This window comes from Podarcis erhardii (genome assembly GCF_964252035.2).
Source record: "Podarcis erhardii genome assembly, chromosome: 8".
Lineage (NCBI taxonomy): Eukaryota > Metazoa > Chordata > Lepidosauria > Squamata > Lacertidae > Podarcis > Podarcis erhardii.
Window position 1 is genome coordinate 50,380,442 of NC_138499.1, and position 15,765 is coordinate 50,396,206.

At 42.4% G+C, this 15,765-nt stretch overlaps 1 long non-coding RNA gene across 2 annotated transcripts in view; it reads left to right on the top strand.

Annotated features, from left to right (window-relative positions):
* Positions 1-15,765, top strand: part of LOC309348275 — a 158,372-nt gene that overhangs the window by 59,393 nt on the left and 83,214 nt on the right. The window lies entirely within an intron of this gene.

Consider the following 15,765-nt stretch of genomic DNA (forward strand, 5'->3'; position numbering starts at 1 on the left):
AGGTTTGTAAATCCCATTATCAACATTTTAAAAATTGCTAATTGTTTTGCTGTGGGCAGTTTATCTATGCTTGGGTTTCATTACTTCAGCTTCCCTGGGTGACACACATGTAAAAACACCCTGCTCACATCAAATCTTTCAGCATCCCAGTTTCTGTATGAAATAGGTCCAGCTAATGATAATGCACTCTCTATTTCTCCTGAGCACAGCCCACTAACCCCTAGTAAATATACCAACTGATTATCATTTCATTAATTGTTTTTTTGTGAGATCGATCTAAGATAATAAATGTCAAATTACTGCAAAAATTCAAACATGACATATTACTTTCTGAGACAATTAAGGTAAATATTTCCTTTTCAAAAGACACTGTTATTTTCAATACATTGTACTGGTAAGGGCACTTTAATCTGTGGGAATGTTCTGGGGTGCAGGAGAGGATATATTGACTAATTATATCCTTATCCAACTTGTACTAACAAGTTCCCAAAATATCAGCAGAGTTTATAGACATTCCCCTTTAAGTTCGCAACGGTAACGCTTGCACAGGTTCGCTAGAACCTCTATAATAATTACTCTGGTAATTTCCCCTTTGTTCCCTCTTAAAATACAAGACACGACACAGTCTTTATAAAAGTATAAAAGAGTTTACTCACGTTCTGTTCACAATATGATCCCAGAAGGTAGGCAGGCTTAAAAAGGTTACATGCACTTAGAAACATGCACTTATAGGAAGATAGTACTGTCCTCTCTTGGCTGAGAGCCAAGAGGGCATCCTTAGATGTTTCCTCATCGAAGGAAGATGGCAGAGAGACAAGAGGCAAGAGGCAAGAGGCAAGAGAGAGAGTGGCTGCCTGCCCTGTGCTTTTATCATTACCTGCACAGGTGAGGCCACACCCACCTCTGGTCACATGCGGAGGAAGTCCGTCCCCAGGAAGTTTACCTGCTTGCTGGACAGACATCCCTCCCCATGTTCTAACATGTACACTCTAGGAATGTTGTCATTGACTGCTCCTGTGTTTACATCCCACATACCCCTTCTCAGGCAATACAACATTATACAAAACATAAACAACTTTATTCAACCACCCAGAGTCCCAGCTTGACACGTAGATTCTGGAAACTCTCTCTTGGTAGGGGTTTCGTCAGGATGTCAGCAGTCATCTCTTGGGTGCTGCAGTAGGATAGTTCCACAAGTCCATCCTGGATCATCTGGTGTATGTAGTGGTATTTAACCCCAATGTGTTTTGTTCTGGCCAGGAACTTCTCACTCTGCGTCAGCTTCAGGCAACTTTGATTGTCCTCTAGCAAGCTGACAGGCCCTTTTCTCACCAACCCAAAGTCCTTTATGAGTTGATCAAGCCAGGCGATCTCTCTGCAGGCTTCTGTTGCTGCAACGTATTCTGATTCTGTGGAAGATAATGCTACACAGCTCTGTTTATAACTGCCCCATGAAACAGGTCCATCACCAAACATGAAAACATGACCACTTGTTGATTTATAATCAGCATTATCCCCAGCCCAATCCGCATCAGTATACCCAACCAACTTAGGGTCTCTGACGGCTGGTAACCTTAATTTACAATTCATGGTACCCTTCAAATATCGCACCACCCTCTTTACACCTGCCCAATCATGCTCAGTGGGAGAATTCACTTTTCTGCTAAGAATCCCCACAGCATTTGCTAAGTCAGGTCTACATGTGGTAACTAAATACAAAAGTTTACCAATCGCCGACCTGTAGTCATTGTTGTCTGGCAACTGCTTCGAATCCTGCTGATTCTTCAGGAAGTCAGTAGCCATCGGTGTAGCAACTGGATGTGCGTCTTGCATCTGCATGTGCTCAATCAGCTCGTGGATCTTCTGTCTTTGGCTGAGAAGAAATGAGCCGTCCTCTTCTCTTTCCACCTGGATCCCGAGGTAGTACTGGACATCTCCTAGCTCCTTGACCTCCACCTCTTTGCTAAGGTGTTTTACTATCTGTGTATAGTCTTTCTCACTTGCTGTGGCAATAATCAGGTCATCAACAAATGCTAAGATATATGAGAATTGTCCATTATTTGACTTACTGTACAAGCACTTGTCAGCGTCGCCTTGCTTGTACCCAAGTTGCGTCAGCATTTTATGCAACTTCTGGTTCCAGGCTCTAGCAGCCTGTTTAAGTCCATAAAGTCCTTTCTGCAGTTTGCACACTAAATGTGCCTCATGTGGTTTCACAAAACCTTTGGGCTGTTTCATATAGATTTCTTCAGAAATCTGCCCGTGTAGAAAAGCGGTAGCAATGTCTATGTGTTTCACTCTCATTTTCTTGGAGGCTGCAATGCTTAGAAGCATTCTTACGCTGCTGTACCTCACGGTTGGTGCAAAAACTTCATCATAATCTTCACCAAAACGCTGTGAAAATCCCTGTGCTACAAGTCTAGCTTTGTAGCGCTGCACTTCTCCTTCTGACCCCTTCTTAACCTTGAAAACCCATTTACTCCCAATGGCCTTCTTACCGGGAGGCAGCTCAGTGAGTGTCCAGGTCTTGTTCTGATGCAGTGCATCCATCTCCTCCTGCGCGGCCTTCCTCCAGAGACTGGCTTCTGCAGCTGGCATCTCCTGTATCTCTTCCCAAGTGGAAGGTTCTTGTGGAAACGCCGACCCTGCAAAGTAGGACAACCGTAATGGTGGGACACCTTTGTTGGTTCTGGACGAGCGCCTGACCTCTGGTTCTGCGACCGCATCAGCTTCCTCATCCTCCTCCAACGCAGGCATGTCCCCATCTGAGTCCTCATCTTCGTCTCTGGTGCCGCCAGGGTTCTGGTCCTCTGCGTCTTCTGGTGCGTCGCCTGTAGGGGGCGCTGTAACACTCGAAGGCAGATTAGTACTTTGTGGGGTCTCAAAAGGGAAATATACAAATTCTTGAGTCCTTTCTGACTCATCTGAAGAATCCACAACAGTGTTCTTAGTGTCTACCTTTCCATATTCATCAACATAAACCGCATGGTATGCATTTGTCTTACCAGTTTGTAAGTCCATAATTCTATATCCTTTGCCTCCAGAGGCGTATCCCACCAGGATACCTGCTTTTGCCCTGGAGTCAAGCTTGTGTCTGTGTTCCTTGGGCACGTGGAAGTAACACGGACTTCCAAACACACGTATGTGCGACAGATTGGGAGCTTTCCCATGCCAAAGTTCAAATGGTGTGCGCTCTGCACCTTTAGTTGGCAGTCTATTCTGCAAATAGACCGATGTGTACACTCCTTCGGCCCACAGCTTCTGTGGCAAACATGCATCCTTTAGCATGCACCTTGTCATGTCCATAATGGACCTAAACTTTCTCTCAGCTATGGCATTCTGCTGTGGTGTGTAAGGAATTGTGGTTACATGTGCAATTCCTTCCTTGGCCAGGAGAGCCTGCATTTCATTTGAGCAGTACTCACCTCCATTGTCGCTCATTAGCACAGCTGGAGCTCTTTGGAATTTATTCTTGACCATGGCAATGTATTCCTGGAGCTTGTCCACTGTCTCACTCTTCTCTTTGAGGAAATATACAACACAAAATCTTGAAAAGTCATCCAGAAATATTAAAATATATCTATTCTTTCCCAGTGAGGGAACATTCATGGGTCCACATATGTCAGTGTGCACTATGTCAAGCACTTTGTTGCTTCTTTGTTCTGCACAACGTGGAAATGAAGGTTTTACAGCCTTCTCAGTAATACAGCTTATGCACTTTGCTGGAGCTTTGTTGCTCTGCTTTACCTGCAAACCTCTTACAAGATCTCTTTTCTGTAGATCCAGAATGACGTTGGTGTCTCTATGTCCAAGCCTTCTGTGCCACAGGTCCAGATCTGCTTCATCCTTCTGGCTGGAATGTGCCACCTTTGCAGACTGATTCTCTGAAAAATCAAGCTCATATACACCATTGATTAGCTCTGCTTGAGCAAACACTTTGCCATTTCTAGTCACCTTGCATACTCCATTTCCAAATGTGATCTGGAAACCTTTCTTGTCCAGTGTGGACACGCTGATTAAATTGCAGCTCAGCTCTGGTACATACAAAACTCTAGAGATTGTGTTCTCAATGCATTCATTGTTTATATTGCATTTCAGACTCATGGAACCTGCACCTTTTGCTTTAACAATGTTCCCATCTGCAATTTCAATTTCAGATCCTTCTTCATCATTTATCTCATTAAAATAGTCCTTTTTATATGAAAAATGCGAGCTGGCACCTGAATCAATTATCCATTTATTACGTCTATTCTCACGATTCTGGACAGTTAAATTCCTTTGTTGCAGTAGCCATGTGCATTCACATTTCCCCTTCTTTTCTCCTTTTGGCTGAAAGGGGTGGGGTTTCTTGGCTTTAGGAGCCCTGCAATTCTTTGCAATGTGTCCTTCTTTGTTACAATTGAAACAAATCACTTTCTTAGGCATCTCTTTGGACTTTGTAAATTGCCTAGATGCATAACTGCTGTCCTTGCTTCTAGCATTTCTCACTGGAGATTCAGCTCTATCTCTGCATTCTTCTTTTAAATAACCAATCAAGTCTTTAAAAGTCAGACCTTGTCTATGATCCATCAAACTTACAAATGCGCTAAAGCGTGGTCCAAGTGATGACAACAAAAATGCTATCTTTGTATCTTCATCAAAAGCTTTGGGAGTCAAATCAATTCTTTGAATAATCTCAGTAAACTTGTTGATGTGCTCTGTGAATTCCTGTTTTGAATTCATCCTCACTCTGGTTAATTTACACACCAAGTTTCTGAAGCAGTTTATGCTAGATTCTCCATACACGCGCTCAATATCTCTTAAGATTTGAGATGCATCATCTGTACTATTTATTAATGATAGCTGCTCATCACGAAGTCCACTCAAAATTATGTGTCTAGCTTCGCTGTTCATGCGTTTCCAAGCACTTATCTTGGCTAAAGCTTCCTCAGACGATCCCGTAGGTTGAGGGTTTAAAGCTTCCAAAATGTGCTTATAATCTAAACATGCTATCAAGCGCTGCTTCCAGTGCATGAAATTGTGTTCATTCAGCACAGGCATTCCTAGCTTTGCATCACTATCAAAAGCTGCTCTAGCCATCTTAAAATCCAAAAATTTGAAAATTCTTCAAAATTTCAAAATTTCTCAAAATTTTAAAATCAAAATCTCAAAAATCTCAAAATTCAAAACAATTCTTCACTGCCTTGGGTCACTGTGAACTCTGAGGGAAGGGGGGGGTGCTTAATCCCCACTGCACAATGGAACAAAGGACCATGTGCTTACCAGGAAGTTAACTCAGAAAAATACTACTCAACTCAAAATCACAATCCAACGCAATCCTTCAAAAATACGCAGAAATATGCAATACTGGGGCCAATAACCCTTTGTGGGAATGTTCTGGGGTGCAGGAGAGGATATATTGACTAATTATATCCTTATCCAACTTGTACTAACAAGTTCCCAAAATATCAGCAGAGTTTATAGACATTCCCCTTTAAGTTCGCAACGGTAACGCTTGCACAGGTTCGCTAGAACCTCTATAATAATTACTCTGGTAATTTCCCCTTTGTTCCCTCTTAAAATACAAGACACGACACAGTCTTTATAAAAGTATAAAAGAGTTTACTCACGTTCTGTTCACAATATGATCCCAGAAGGTAGGCAGGCTTAAAAAGGTTACATGCACTTAGAAACATGCACTTATAGGAAGATAGTACTGTCCTCTCTTGGCTGAGAGCCAAGAGGGCATCCTTAGATGTTTCCTCATCGAAGGAAGATGGCAGAGAGACAAGAGGCAAGAGGCAAGAGGCAAGAGAGAGAGTGGCTGCCTGCCCTGTGCTTTTATCATTACCTGCACAGGTGAGGCCACACCCACCTCTGGTCACATGCGGAGGAAGTCCGTCCCCAGGAAGTTTACCTGCTTGCTGGACAGACATCCCTCCCCATGTTCTAACATGTACACTCTAGGAATGTTGTCATTGACTGCTCCTGTGTTTACATCCCACATAATCAAGGGTTATAATTTACCAAAAAAACAAAAACAAAAAAAAAAACACTGAATGGTTTTGGAAATGTATCACAGATGTTCAACTGAGTTAGCTTTGCAGCACTATGTTGAAGGTCACAAGGTTAAGACCTTTGGCATCATCTAATATAGCTGGTGCCCCAGTATTGAAATGAAGTCATCTGCTTCTAATGATTTTGGTTTAGTTTTGTCAAGACAGAAACCAGCATGCCTTCCTATATTGTGAGCATAATTTACTGAAAAGGACAACGGTAACATTCACTTCTCACTCAACTATATTGGATGGAAATGAAATCTTAGAGAATGACACTGAAGCTCCCACACACATTGAACTGAACTGAAAATATGGGGGAAATAAGAGTAGTAGATGAAGCAGATAAACCTGAAAGCACACAGTGCTGCTTGTCTTAAGCTTTTTGCTGGTAGATATTCCCCCCAAACAGAAAAGACATTTAAATGTTCTAACACACTACCATTGTATCAAGCTGCATGCTTGATATCCTTGCCGTATGACTAATGTAGAGAAGTGTTGCACCCTTGCTGGTTATTTTTTAAAAAACGGCTCTTAGCTGTTGCTCAGATGCTAGGTAGGCAGGCATATTTCAAAAGGCCAAGCTTTGAGGGGGGAGGGATCTAATTTAGTGGAGAGAATTTTGCTTTCAATCTCAATTCAAAGTGCTGGTTATGATCTTTAAAGCCCTGTGTAGTTTGAGTCCAGGATATTTTAAGGACTGTGCTTTCCAATACTAACCTGCCTCTGTGTTGAAATTGTCAGCTGTTTTGGTGCCTGCTGTCATCAGAGGTGCAATTAGCAGTGACTCAAGACAACTACTCTTAGACTGTGGAACTCCCTTCCCCTAGAGGCTCATATGTCTTCCGCATTGCAGACTTTGCACTCCACTGTGCGGATAGTATTTTGCTGAGCCCTTACCCTGAGTGATTTTTTCTGCTTAGCTCTTTATTATTGGTTTTGCCACTGTATTATGGTCTGCCTCAACTTGATGCCCCTCAGAACTCACACGACAACTCCCATGTGCCCCAGCCAGCATGGCAGTCTGGAGGACACCAAGTTGAGAAAGACTGCTGCATTAGAGTTATTGACAACTTGCCCTTCATATGTTTTAAAACATTTTTTGTGATGTTTTATTGTGGTTTCTTTTTTTTAAAAAAATAATATTTATTGCTTTTAAACCTTACAAACAAGAAGAAAAAGAAAAGGAGAAAAAGAAAGAAAAAACAAAAGAAAGAAAAAACAATACAATACAATATATAAACAATGCACCACACAACATTAACGCATTAAACTAAACAAAACAGAACAAAAACAATTTAAAAACATACATCATACCATTTCAATGCCTTATCTTTCATTCCCTTGTTTCATCGACTTCCTCTCACCTCCCTTTTTGTATTCCACTTCTATTAATTGTTTCAGCAATTCCTTTCCATCTTTCACTATTTTCTGTCATATAAATATCTTAACTTATTTTAACCTTATTTTCCATTAATACTATAATACTTATTTATGCTTAACTCCTTATAACACTTCTACTAAAGCCATATAATTTCATTCCAACATTTTTCTAACACTCATTAATTTTACCGTATTTCTATAAATAAACTTTAAACTTTTTCCAATCTTCTTCCACCGTCTCTTCTCCCTGTTCTCGGATTCTGCCAGTCATTTCCGTCAAATCCATATAGTCCATCAACCTGGTGATCTTCTATCCGAGGCTCTTAACTCTTTTCCAGGTCCCTTCTGCAAGTCTTCTTCATATACTTTGTCTTCTGCTAATCTTGTTGTTAATTTCCTTCCTTTGATGCTGAAGAGTAGGTCTCGGGGGAGCTCCAACCTAGCAATGTTTTTATTCCTTCTCGACATGTCATCCACATCTCCGTGATTAAAACTAAAATCTAAAAGATATTTCAGGACGTGTTTCAAAATCCCTCCAAATCTGAAGGTCCCCACAACTCCAATTTCCTCCTGACCCAAGTCCAGATCCCAAAGGTCAATAAATCCCTGCATGAGATGATCTATCCAACTTTCCTTCTCCAGTTCAAGCAGGGTTCCAATCTGACTTTCTCTGAATTCAATCATAGAGGGCAACAACTTGTAGTCATCAAATTGCCTCTGTAAGACTGGGGCTCTCTCCCTCTCCATTTGTATTACTTTAGGTTCAACAACCACAACTTTCTCCCTCGCTTTCTCCACCATTTGGCATGTCAAAGTAGATTCCTGTATCAGTTCCTGAATAGTTTCTGTGTAGATGTTCACTTTTTGTCCCAAATTAGTCGCTTTTTGTCCCAAAATATCAATTTTAATATTCATCACATCCGTCTTCTTGTGGAGCTGTTCCAATGACTCACTTATCTTGCCTAGTGCAATCACTAAGGCTTCTTCTGTCGACATTCTCAAGTGATCCAAGGTCAATCTCACAGTTTTTTCTTGCAGCTGGAGATTCCACCAGCCCAACTCTTATAACAATTTCAAAGGCTCCCTCTAGAGGAAACAATTTCTGTTTGTATCAGTCCTTTTAAGCACAGTTCAAGCAGTAAGATTAGTTTCAATTTTCAACTACTTTTACTCCTTTTTAAGCGCAGAAGGAGACAATGGAAACAATGTATTTCTCTTATTTAACTAACTGTCACAGTCAATGAACTTTCCCAAAAACGTCAGTCTTACTAGCAGTCCGTTTCCAGGTTCAGAGCGGTGGTGATCCAACTTTCTTCACTCTCTCCTGCAGGCTTACACGATCCAAAAATTCCCCCCTCTTCTCCTGCCTCCAAGGGGGGCGGTTAATGATTTTAGCCAATGGAAGTTTAATCCTTTACATAGGACTTTCCAGGACTTTAGCTTGCAAATTCTTTGCTTCAATCTATTTACAAAAGGGGAAGTCGGACTTCCTGTTTGAAACCTCCCCGTTTCAGTGCCAAATTAAGACGTTTAAAAATCCAATTTTCCATTCTACTCACGGGTAGTTGTTTAGAATCAAATTGTCCACAGGAAAAAGTCAGCGCTCTCCGGCAACAGCAATGCGGCTTCACTCCGTGAAAGAAGCAGTCAATTCGAAGCACCGCGCCGCTCACCCCACATCGCTCTGGATCCCCAAAACTGGGTCTCCCCACGAGTAGGGGAGGCACAAAAGGTGCCGGCCGAATCACATGTTCACAGGCTTCTCCCGCCTGCGATTTTTAATGGGTCTCCGCCTTCGCCGTGGCGGCCAGACCCTAAATTCCACGGAGCAAATTCCTCCCGATCAGAGGAATTCCGCCATTGCCGGAGGTGCTAACCCGGAAGTCTGTTTTATTGTGGTTTCATGTCTGTAAGCTACTTTGAAGGCCTCCTTCTGGCAGAAAAGTAAAATAAATAAAAATGCTAAACGAATAAATAAGTTGAATTGTAGGAGCCTGCATTTCCCTTTTGTTTTTCAGACTGGATGATGATGTTTTACTATTAAATTAATTTCTCTCAGTGGCACAGTTCAGTTTAGACCATTAGAATTATATGTATTTGAACTAATTCAGAAGGTAAACACCCACATTTCATTTATTAGACATGGCATATATATTAGGGCTGTGCACCAGATTCAGAGAGGGATGCAGTGTTTACTCGAATTGATTTGACGGTGTATCCAAGTTGGGTATTGTCCAGGCCAGCCTGGATTAGGTGTGGGAGCATAATATAGACCCTAATATAGGCAATTTAATCAATAGTTATTTTGTTGTGTAAGCTAAAGATGCATGGATATGGTATGTATGCTTCCGTTTCATTCTCTGCTTCATGAATTTTTAAGAAGGAAGAGCCATATACAAATTTTACCATGAATAGACGAATCTAAAGATGCACATGGCTGTTTTTCAGAGGAAGATTTGATATAAAATTATAAGCAATTGGCAGCATTATTCCAACAAGCTTCCTCACAAAGGACATAATCCCAAATGAATGCTTTTAAAAGGGCTCCTTTATCATTTTATTTGCGCAGAATAATACAGTTATGTGTGTGTTTGCTGAGAGGTCTTCCCAGATTACTTAAGTATCTTTCTAAATTCTGGTTATTCATGTACTACAAACACTGGGGTTATCATAATATATTATCCTTAATATACAGGGGTACCTCGGGTTACATACGCTTCAGGTTACAGATTCCGCTAACCCAGAAATAGTACCTTGGGTTAAGAACTTTGCTTCAGGATGAGAACAGAAATCGCACCATGGCGGCAGCTGGAGGCCCCATTAGCTAAAGTGGTGCTTCAGGTTAAGAACAGTTTCAGGTTAAGAACGGACCTCTGGAACGAATTAAGTACGTAACCAGAGGTACCACTGTAGTATCTTTTTTCTTTCTTTCTTAAAAAAAAATTTAATTACATATTTAAGTAGGAACAAAACCAAGGAGAGCAACAGCAAAAACAATGAAAGGGAAATGTAGAAGGCATGAACAAGCAAACATTGTCTTAGGTATGTATGGTATAGGACGATAGGAATAAACAGAATAATTCAGTTACATAAGGAAGACATCAGGGTTAACGTTAGAAAAATAATAGGCATCAAAATTATATATGACAGTCAAATAAATGCCAAATTTGTCAAGCTTGTGATAATGGTTGTCTGGATGTTATCATTATTCAATTTGCAAGTGATAAGATAATGGCTTGGATCCAAAGAACCATGTGGGAAAGGAGAACTGTATTAGTGCTGCTTTTTTGTGAACTCTTGCACAAGTGCCAGTAGAATATCTGCAGGTGGGTTGGGAGATCCGGCGAAAAGGGACGAGAGAGGAGACTGCCATGGCCACGCCCCTTGCTGGCAATGATTGGCCAGCAGAGCCATTCTTGGCATGGCTCTGCCCTGTGCTGGTGACGCAGCTGGGGTTGGCACAAGTGGGCGTCATGCCCCTGCCCCTAAGCCAGATCACAGCAGGGACCCGGATGCCTAGCTGCAACACTGCCCACTGAGAAAGGCGAGCAGACTTGTGTGCCAAGGCCCCATGACTCGCAGTTCCCTAGAGATTAATAAACACACGGACACGAGTATTTAGGTTTATGGGATCAAATAGGCTACAACTTTATGGGTTACAGATGTGAGCGATTTGGCTTAGGCATTGGGTGAAGCCAGGCTATTATCTCGACTCCTGCCATCTGCAGGGAGTCCAACTAAGGGTAAACCACCACTAGGGGAGCCCTATAACTTACGTCAAATAGGGACACCCCGAGGAGTCCCCACTGGGGTCATGGCATGGCCCAATCCCACGTCTGGGCATTGGACAGGATCCACACCCAATTGCTTTACCCAGTGCCTAACCGCCACTTGAGCCCAAACAGCTCATCACCAACACCCTCACACCTGCAACCAATCCCTGATGCCCTCTGTAATACCATTCAACCAGATATCATTGCCAGCATTGGAAAGGTGTACCCTGTTGCTACAGAACAAGACCTCCTGGTCAAAGCTGATGGCAGGGTGCCGTATCACTACCTGTTAATAGCTACCAGGTCAGGACAAGCATGCCAGCAACGCCTTTCCAACAGCTGAGACCAAATTATGGCTAAGTCTGGGTATGGAGCAGCAAGCTTATCAAAGTCCTTTTTAATGTTCTAGACACATTCTATCAAAATCCACTGACATATTTGCCAAACAGTGGTATCACAATGAATATCCATGATTGGGAATGAGCAGAAGTTAATGTGTCAAGCACACAGACCAGTCGGACGTGAATGACCCCATTGTGATAAAAGTCTTGCCCAAGGATAGATGAGAGGGGCACCAACCATATCTCCCTGGGGAGAACATTTCACAAACAGAGGGAGGGGCATGATTGAAAAAGCCTGTTTTCATGTTGTCACCCTCCAAACCTCCTGTGGAGGAAACACACACAAAAGGGCTTCAGATGATGACTGTAGAGTCCAAGTTGATTTATGTGGGGAGAGGTGGTTCCTGAGGTGCTGGGGTTCTGAGCTGTATAAGGCTTTATGGGTCAAAAACAGTACTTTGAATTGAGCCTGGGAACTAACTGATAGCCAGACTCAGCATTACATGCACAGGAATATGGCTAATATAATGCATTTTGAAGCAAAGAAGAACATACAGCTGCTCACCTGTTTGCTTTTTAACTAGGATCATTAAAACAAATTGCTGATGTATCCCATTCTCATTATTGTTGTATTTTTGGCTGCAAGCAGGAAGTCCATGAAATCTTGCTTGAAAGCCTCATGAGATTTCATGCCCAATTTACCAGTCTTAAGGGCTTTGGAAAGTTTGGATATGGTTCAGATAAGCATCTGCAATTCTATGTGCTTGTTAACTCTGCAAGAACCTGTGTGGTTAGTCTTATGTTGTTGCACAGACTGAGCCCTGTGTGTCTTCCTATTCACTGTGGAATTCTGTCTAACAATTTAGAGCACAGTTGGGAAAGAAGACCTATTGACAAATGTATTCACTAACGTTGGGTGTTTTTCTTCATAAAAGTTAAATAACAAAGTCAGTTTTTCAGCAGATGTTTAACCTACAATAGAGTAGCTTTGATATTCTACATTTGAATGTTTCCTGGCCATTTCTTCTTTCCAAAAGGCTCTGAAAGTCAAGGACTCATGTAGAGATGTCAGCAAGGATTCTTCTACATTTAAATGTCTGTGAAGCTATCCCACTATTGACTTAACAGGAACCAACTGTGTTTTTTGTAAATGAACTCTGGAATAAATTGTAAATAATGCCAGACATCATACTGATTTCTGAGAAGAGGTCCTCTAAGATCTTTGTTCTCCTGCAGCTCTAGGTTGATGGGAGACCATGAGTATTATGGTCATGCTAGGAACAATGTCTCTATTCTCACTTACAGAAATTTTATTGTTCTTTCTTTCCATTGTTCCATAATGCCCAACAGATCATGCAACTGCTGCTTTGCACAGCACACACACAAGCAACCTTGTACATGGCATTGCTTGAGAATTCTAATAAATAAAAATATCAGTGCAGTTTTGAAATCAGTGGTTAAAATCTTTGAAAGGTTAAGTCTACCATCTTGATTCACAATGGCATCCAGTTGTATCCAAACATAGACAAAAACCAGCTCCTTTACATCGGGAACCATAGGGCCAAATTTGGTTGGAACTTTGTTTACAATAGACAATTTCTCTCTCCTCTCTCTCTCTCTCTGTGTGTGTGTATTGTTAGGAGGGGTTTTGGGAGAGTGGGGGAGGAAGTTGGCTGAATGTGAGATTCTTCTAACCCCTGGATCCAGCAAGTACTCGACTATAAGCCAAGCTAGTTTACGGTGTTGAGGTGTTGAGGCCTGGGTGATGGGTCATTAAGAAAAACAAAGGAAATGGGCTCTGTGAGATGGCAAATGGGTATGGCCCCTGCCCTAGCACACCATTAGTTAGAAGAATGAAGCCAGAGTTTATAGTCGAGTTGCAGTGATGTGACCTAGAAGTAAAGCAACAAGCTGGAGAGAGTCAGAGTAACATCTGAGATGCTTTAATCTAAGTTTGATTTCTGCTTTAATCTAAGTCTGTGGCTATGGAAGAAACAAGACCCCTTTGGGGTGTTAATGCTGTGAACCCCTCCATCATAGGCTCAGGCTGTATATTTGGGTATATAAACCATTATTATCATAAAGACACCACAGTCTCGGCTGTGTCTCATTTCCAGAAGGAAACCTGAACCCTGAGTAAATGCCTGGAACCCCTGGAATTTTGCACCTCTTAGATAGTGGGCTGACATGCAACACTATCAAAGGTTGCTCCTCTATTGCATTAAGCTTGCAAACTCTTGGGATAGCCCTTAGCTGGGACTGTGGCTGGTGCAAGATATTGTTCTACCCGAGATAGACAAGATGATGCCTGCCTCACCACTCCACTGACATAATGGCAGTTGAATCTTACTTCAGTGCTGCTGACAGGGCAGCCCCCTTCACTGCCTTTCGGGGCACCAGGCTAGCATAGGAGTTGCAGGACAGGGTGTGTGGGATGTACAGCTCTGCCCTCCCCCCACAACAACTTACCATCACTCCCTGAGATCCTTTTTTCCTACTTAATGGTAATACTGGCCCTTGTTGGGACAGAGATTGCTTTATGAGTTTCAAATATTTCGTAGCCATCCTTTATCCCTTACTCCAGAGTGGAGTAAACAAAAAGCAGGCTAGATTAAAAAGGACCTAAATGGCTGGACAAATAAGAACAGAAAGCGGAAAGAGTGTAATAGTAGCACCCTATCTCCTTGGGAAGGGTGTTCCAAAATTGGGGTTCCACCACATAAAAGGTTATTGTAGCCAGCCTATTGCCAAGTGCTGGTGTGGTTTGTTGATGGCTTAGTGCCCAAGGGGACTGCTGGGGAAGAAGGCGGGGAGACCCAAAGCAGGTGGAGCCAGAGCCAATGACAGAGAAAGCAATCCAATTTTAGCATTTTCTCCTTCTCCCTGCTGAGTTCTACAAGGACAACACTGAGACTAAGAAGGAGGAAACTCCCAGCCACCACACTCCATAGACTGGCTGTAAGAAGGCAGGCAGGCAGGGGAAGGCTGAGGCTTGTGGGCCAATGCCGCATTCATCCTAATGGATACTGGGAAACCCAGTGGTTTCTAGCAGTGAAGCTCTCGCAGGAGGGTGCATTGCTATTACCCATAGCTACTACATATATGGTTCATGTACCCAATGCTTAGGTGCAGCTCAATGAGTGTATGAGTCCCCTGGCATGAACACTGCAGCTAGTAAATCAGGTTTACTTTCCTGCAGGGGAGAGAAGCAGCGGAATAAGAAGCAGCAGCATGATCAGTGCAGTCTTGAGGAGTCTACTTGTTCCCCATACTCTGGGCTTAATTAGGAGACTCCATTCCCAATGGCATGACCTAATGGCGGCAAACAGAGTATAGTTAACACATGGGGCAAGTCTGTGATGTGGCCTTCTGGAATGAAAGATTGCAATCTGCTAGTGGTGGCGGAGGAGATGAGGGGCACAGCAGAAAGGAGGCCTGTCCATGGAGACTAAAGTGGCAGACACAGGAAAGAGCTTTGTTTCCTTCACAGAAGTTTAGGAAGAGCTGGGGTGAATTTGATTTCAAAGCCCAACAGTGCGGCTGTGGCATTTGTTTCCAATTCAGCAGGAATGAGTGTATGGTTTGAACAATTCTTTCGAGGTTCCTGGTGGGGGGAAGCATAACTCATCTCAGCTGGCTGTGTTAGGAGATCAAATGACAGAAAAAATTTCACTCAAAGCCCAGGGTATCCTTCTGGCAACCAGAGCTCTTGTACATCTTCATAGATCCGTTATCCTGTGCTGCGTGGACCCAGGTCTCCATGCTGGATGGAAACTGCTCGCCTCCAAAACAATTTTACTGTTGCCAGATGTTGGCTCCCTGCCTGCTTTTACATAATTCAGCACTTTTCTTTACTCAAGATGTTACAATTTAAAGAGGCTCTAGAAGTTTTATTTTAAATGGCTTGGCAATGCATATTTCTTATTCATTTCTTCCCAGCTCAGACAGGATCTTCCTCCACCCCATGTTGTGGATTTTCTGCTCATAGTGTAGGTTACTTCTAATAAGCAGGAAGAACAAAACCCTCTCAACACAGTCATATTTTTGTTTTAAAGGAAAAACTCATGGCAAGGTGGTGCATTCTCCTTCTTGTTGATTCCTCACACCCAAACGTAATATGATTTTCATGCTTCTCACAATACCTGCAGCAGAGGATTTATTTTTCTATACGTTTTTGTTTCTCGCTCCTACTTGCTTACACTATGTTCATACTGCACATGTAATAGCCTAAAT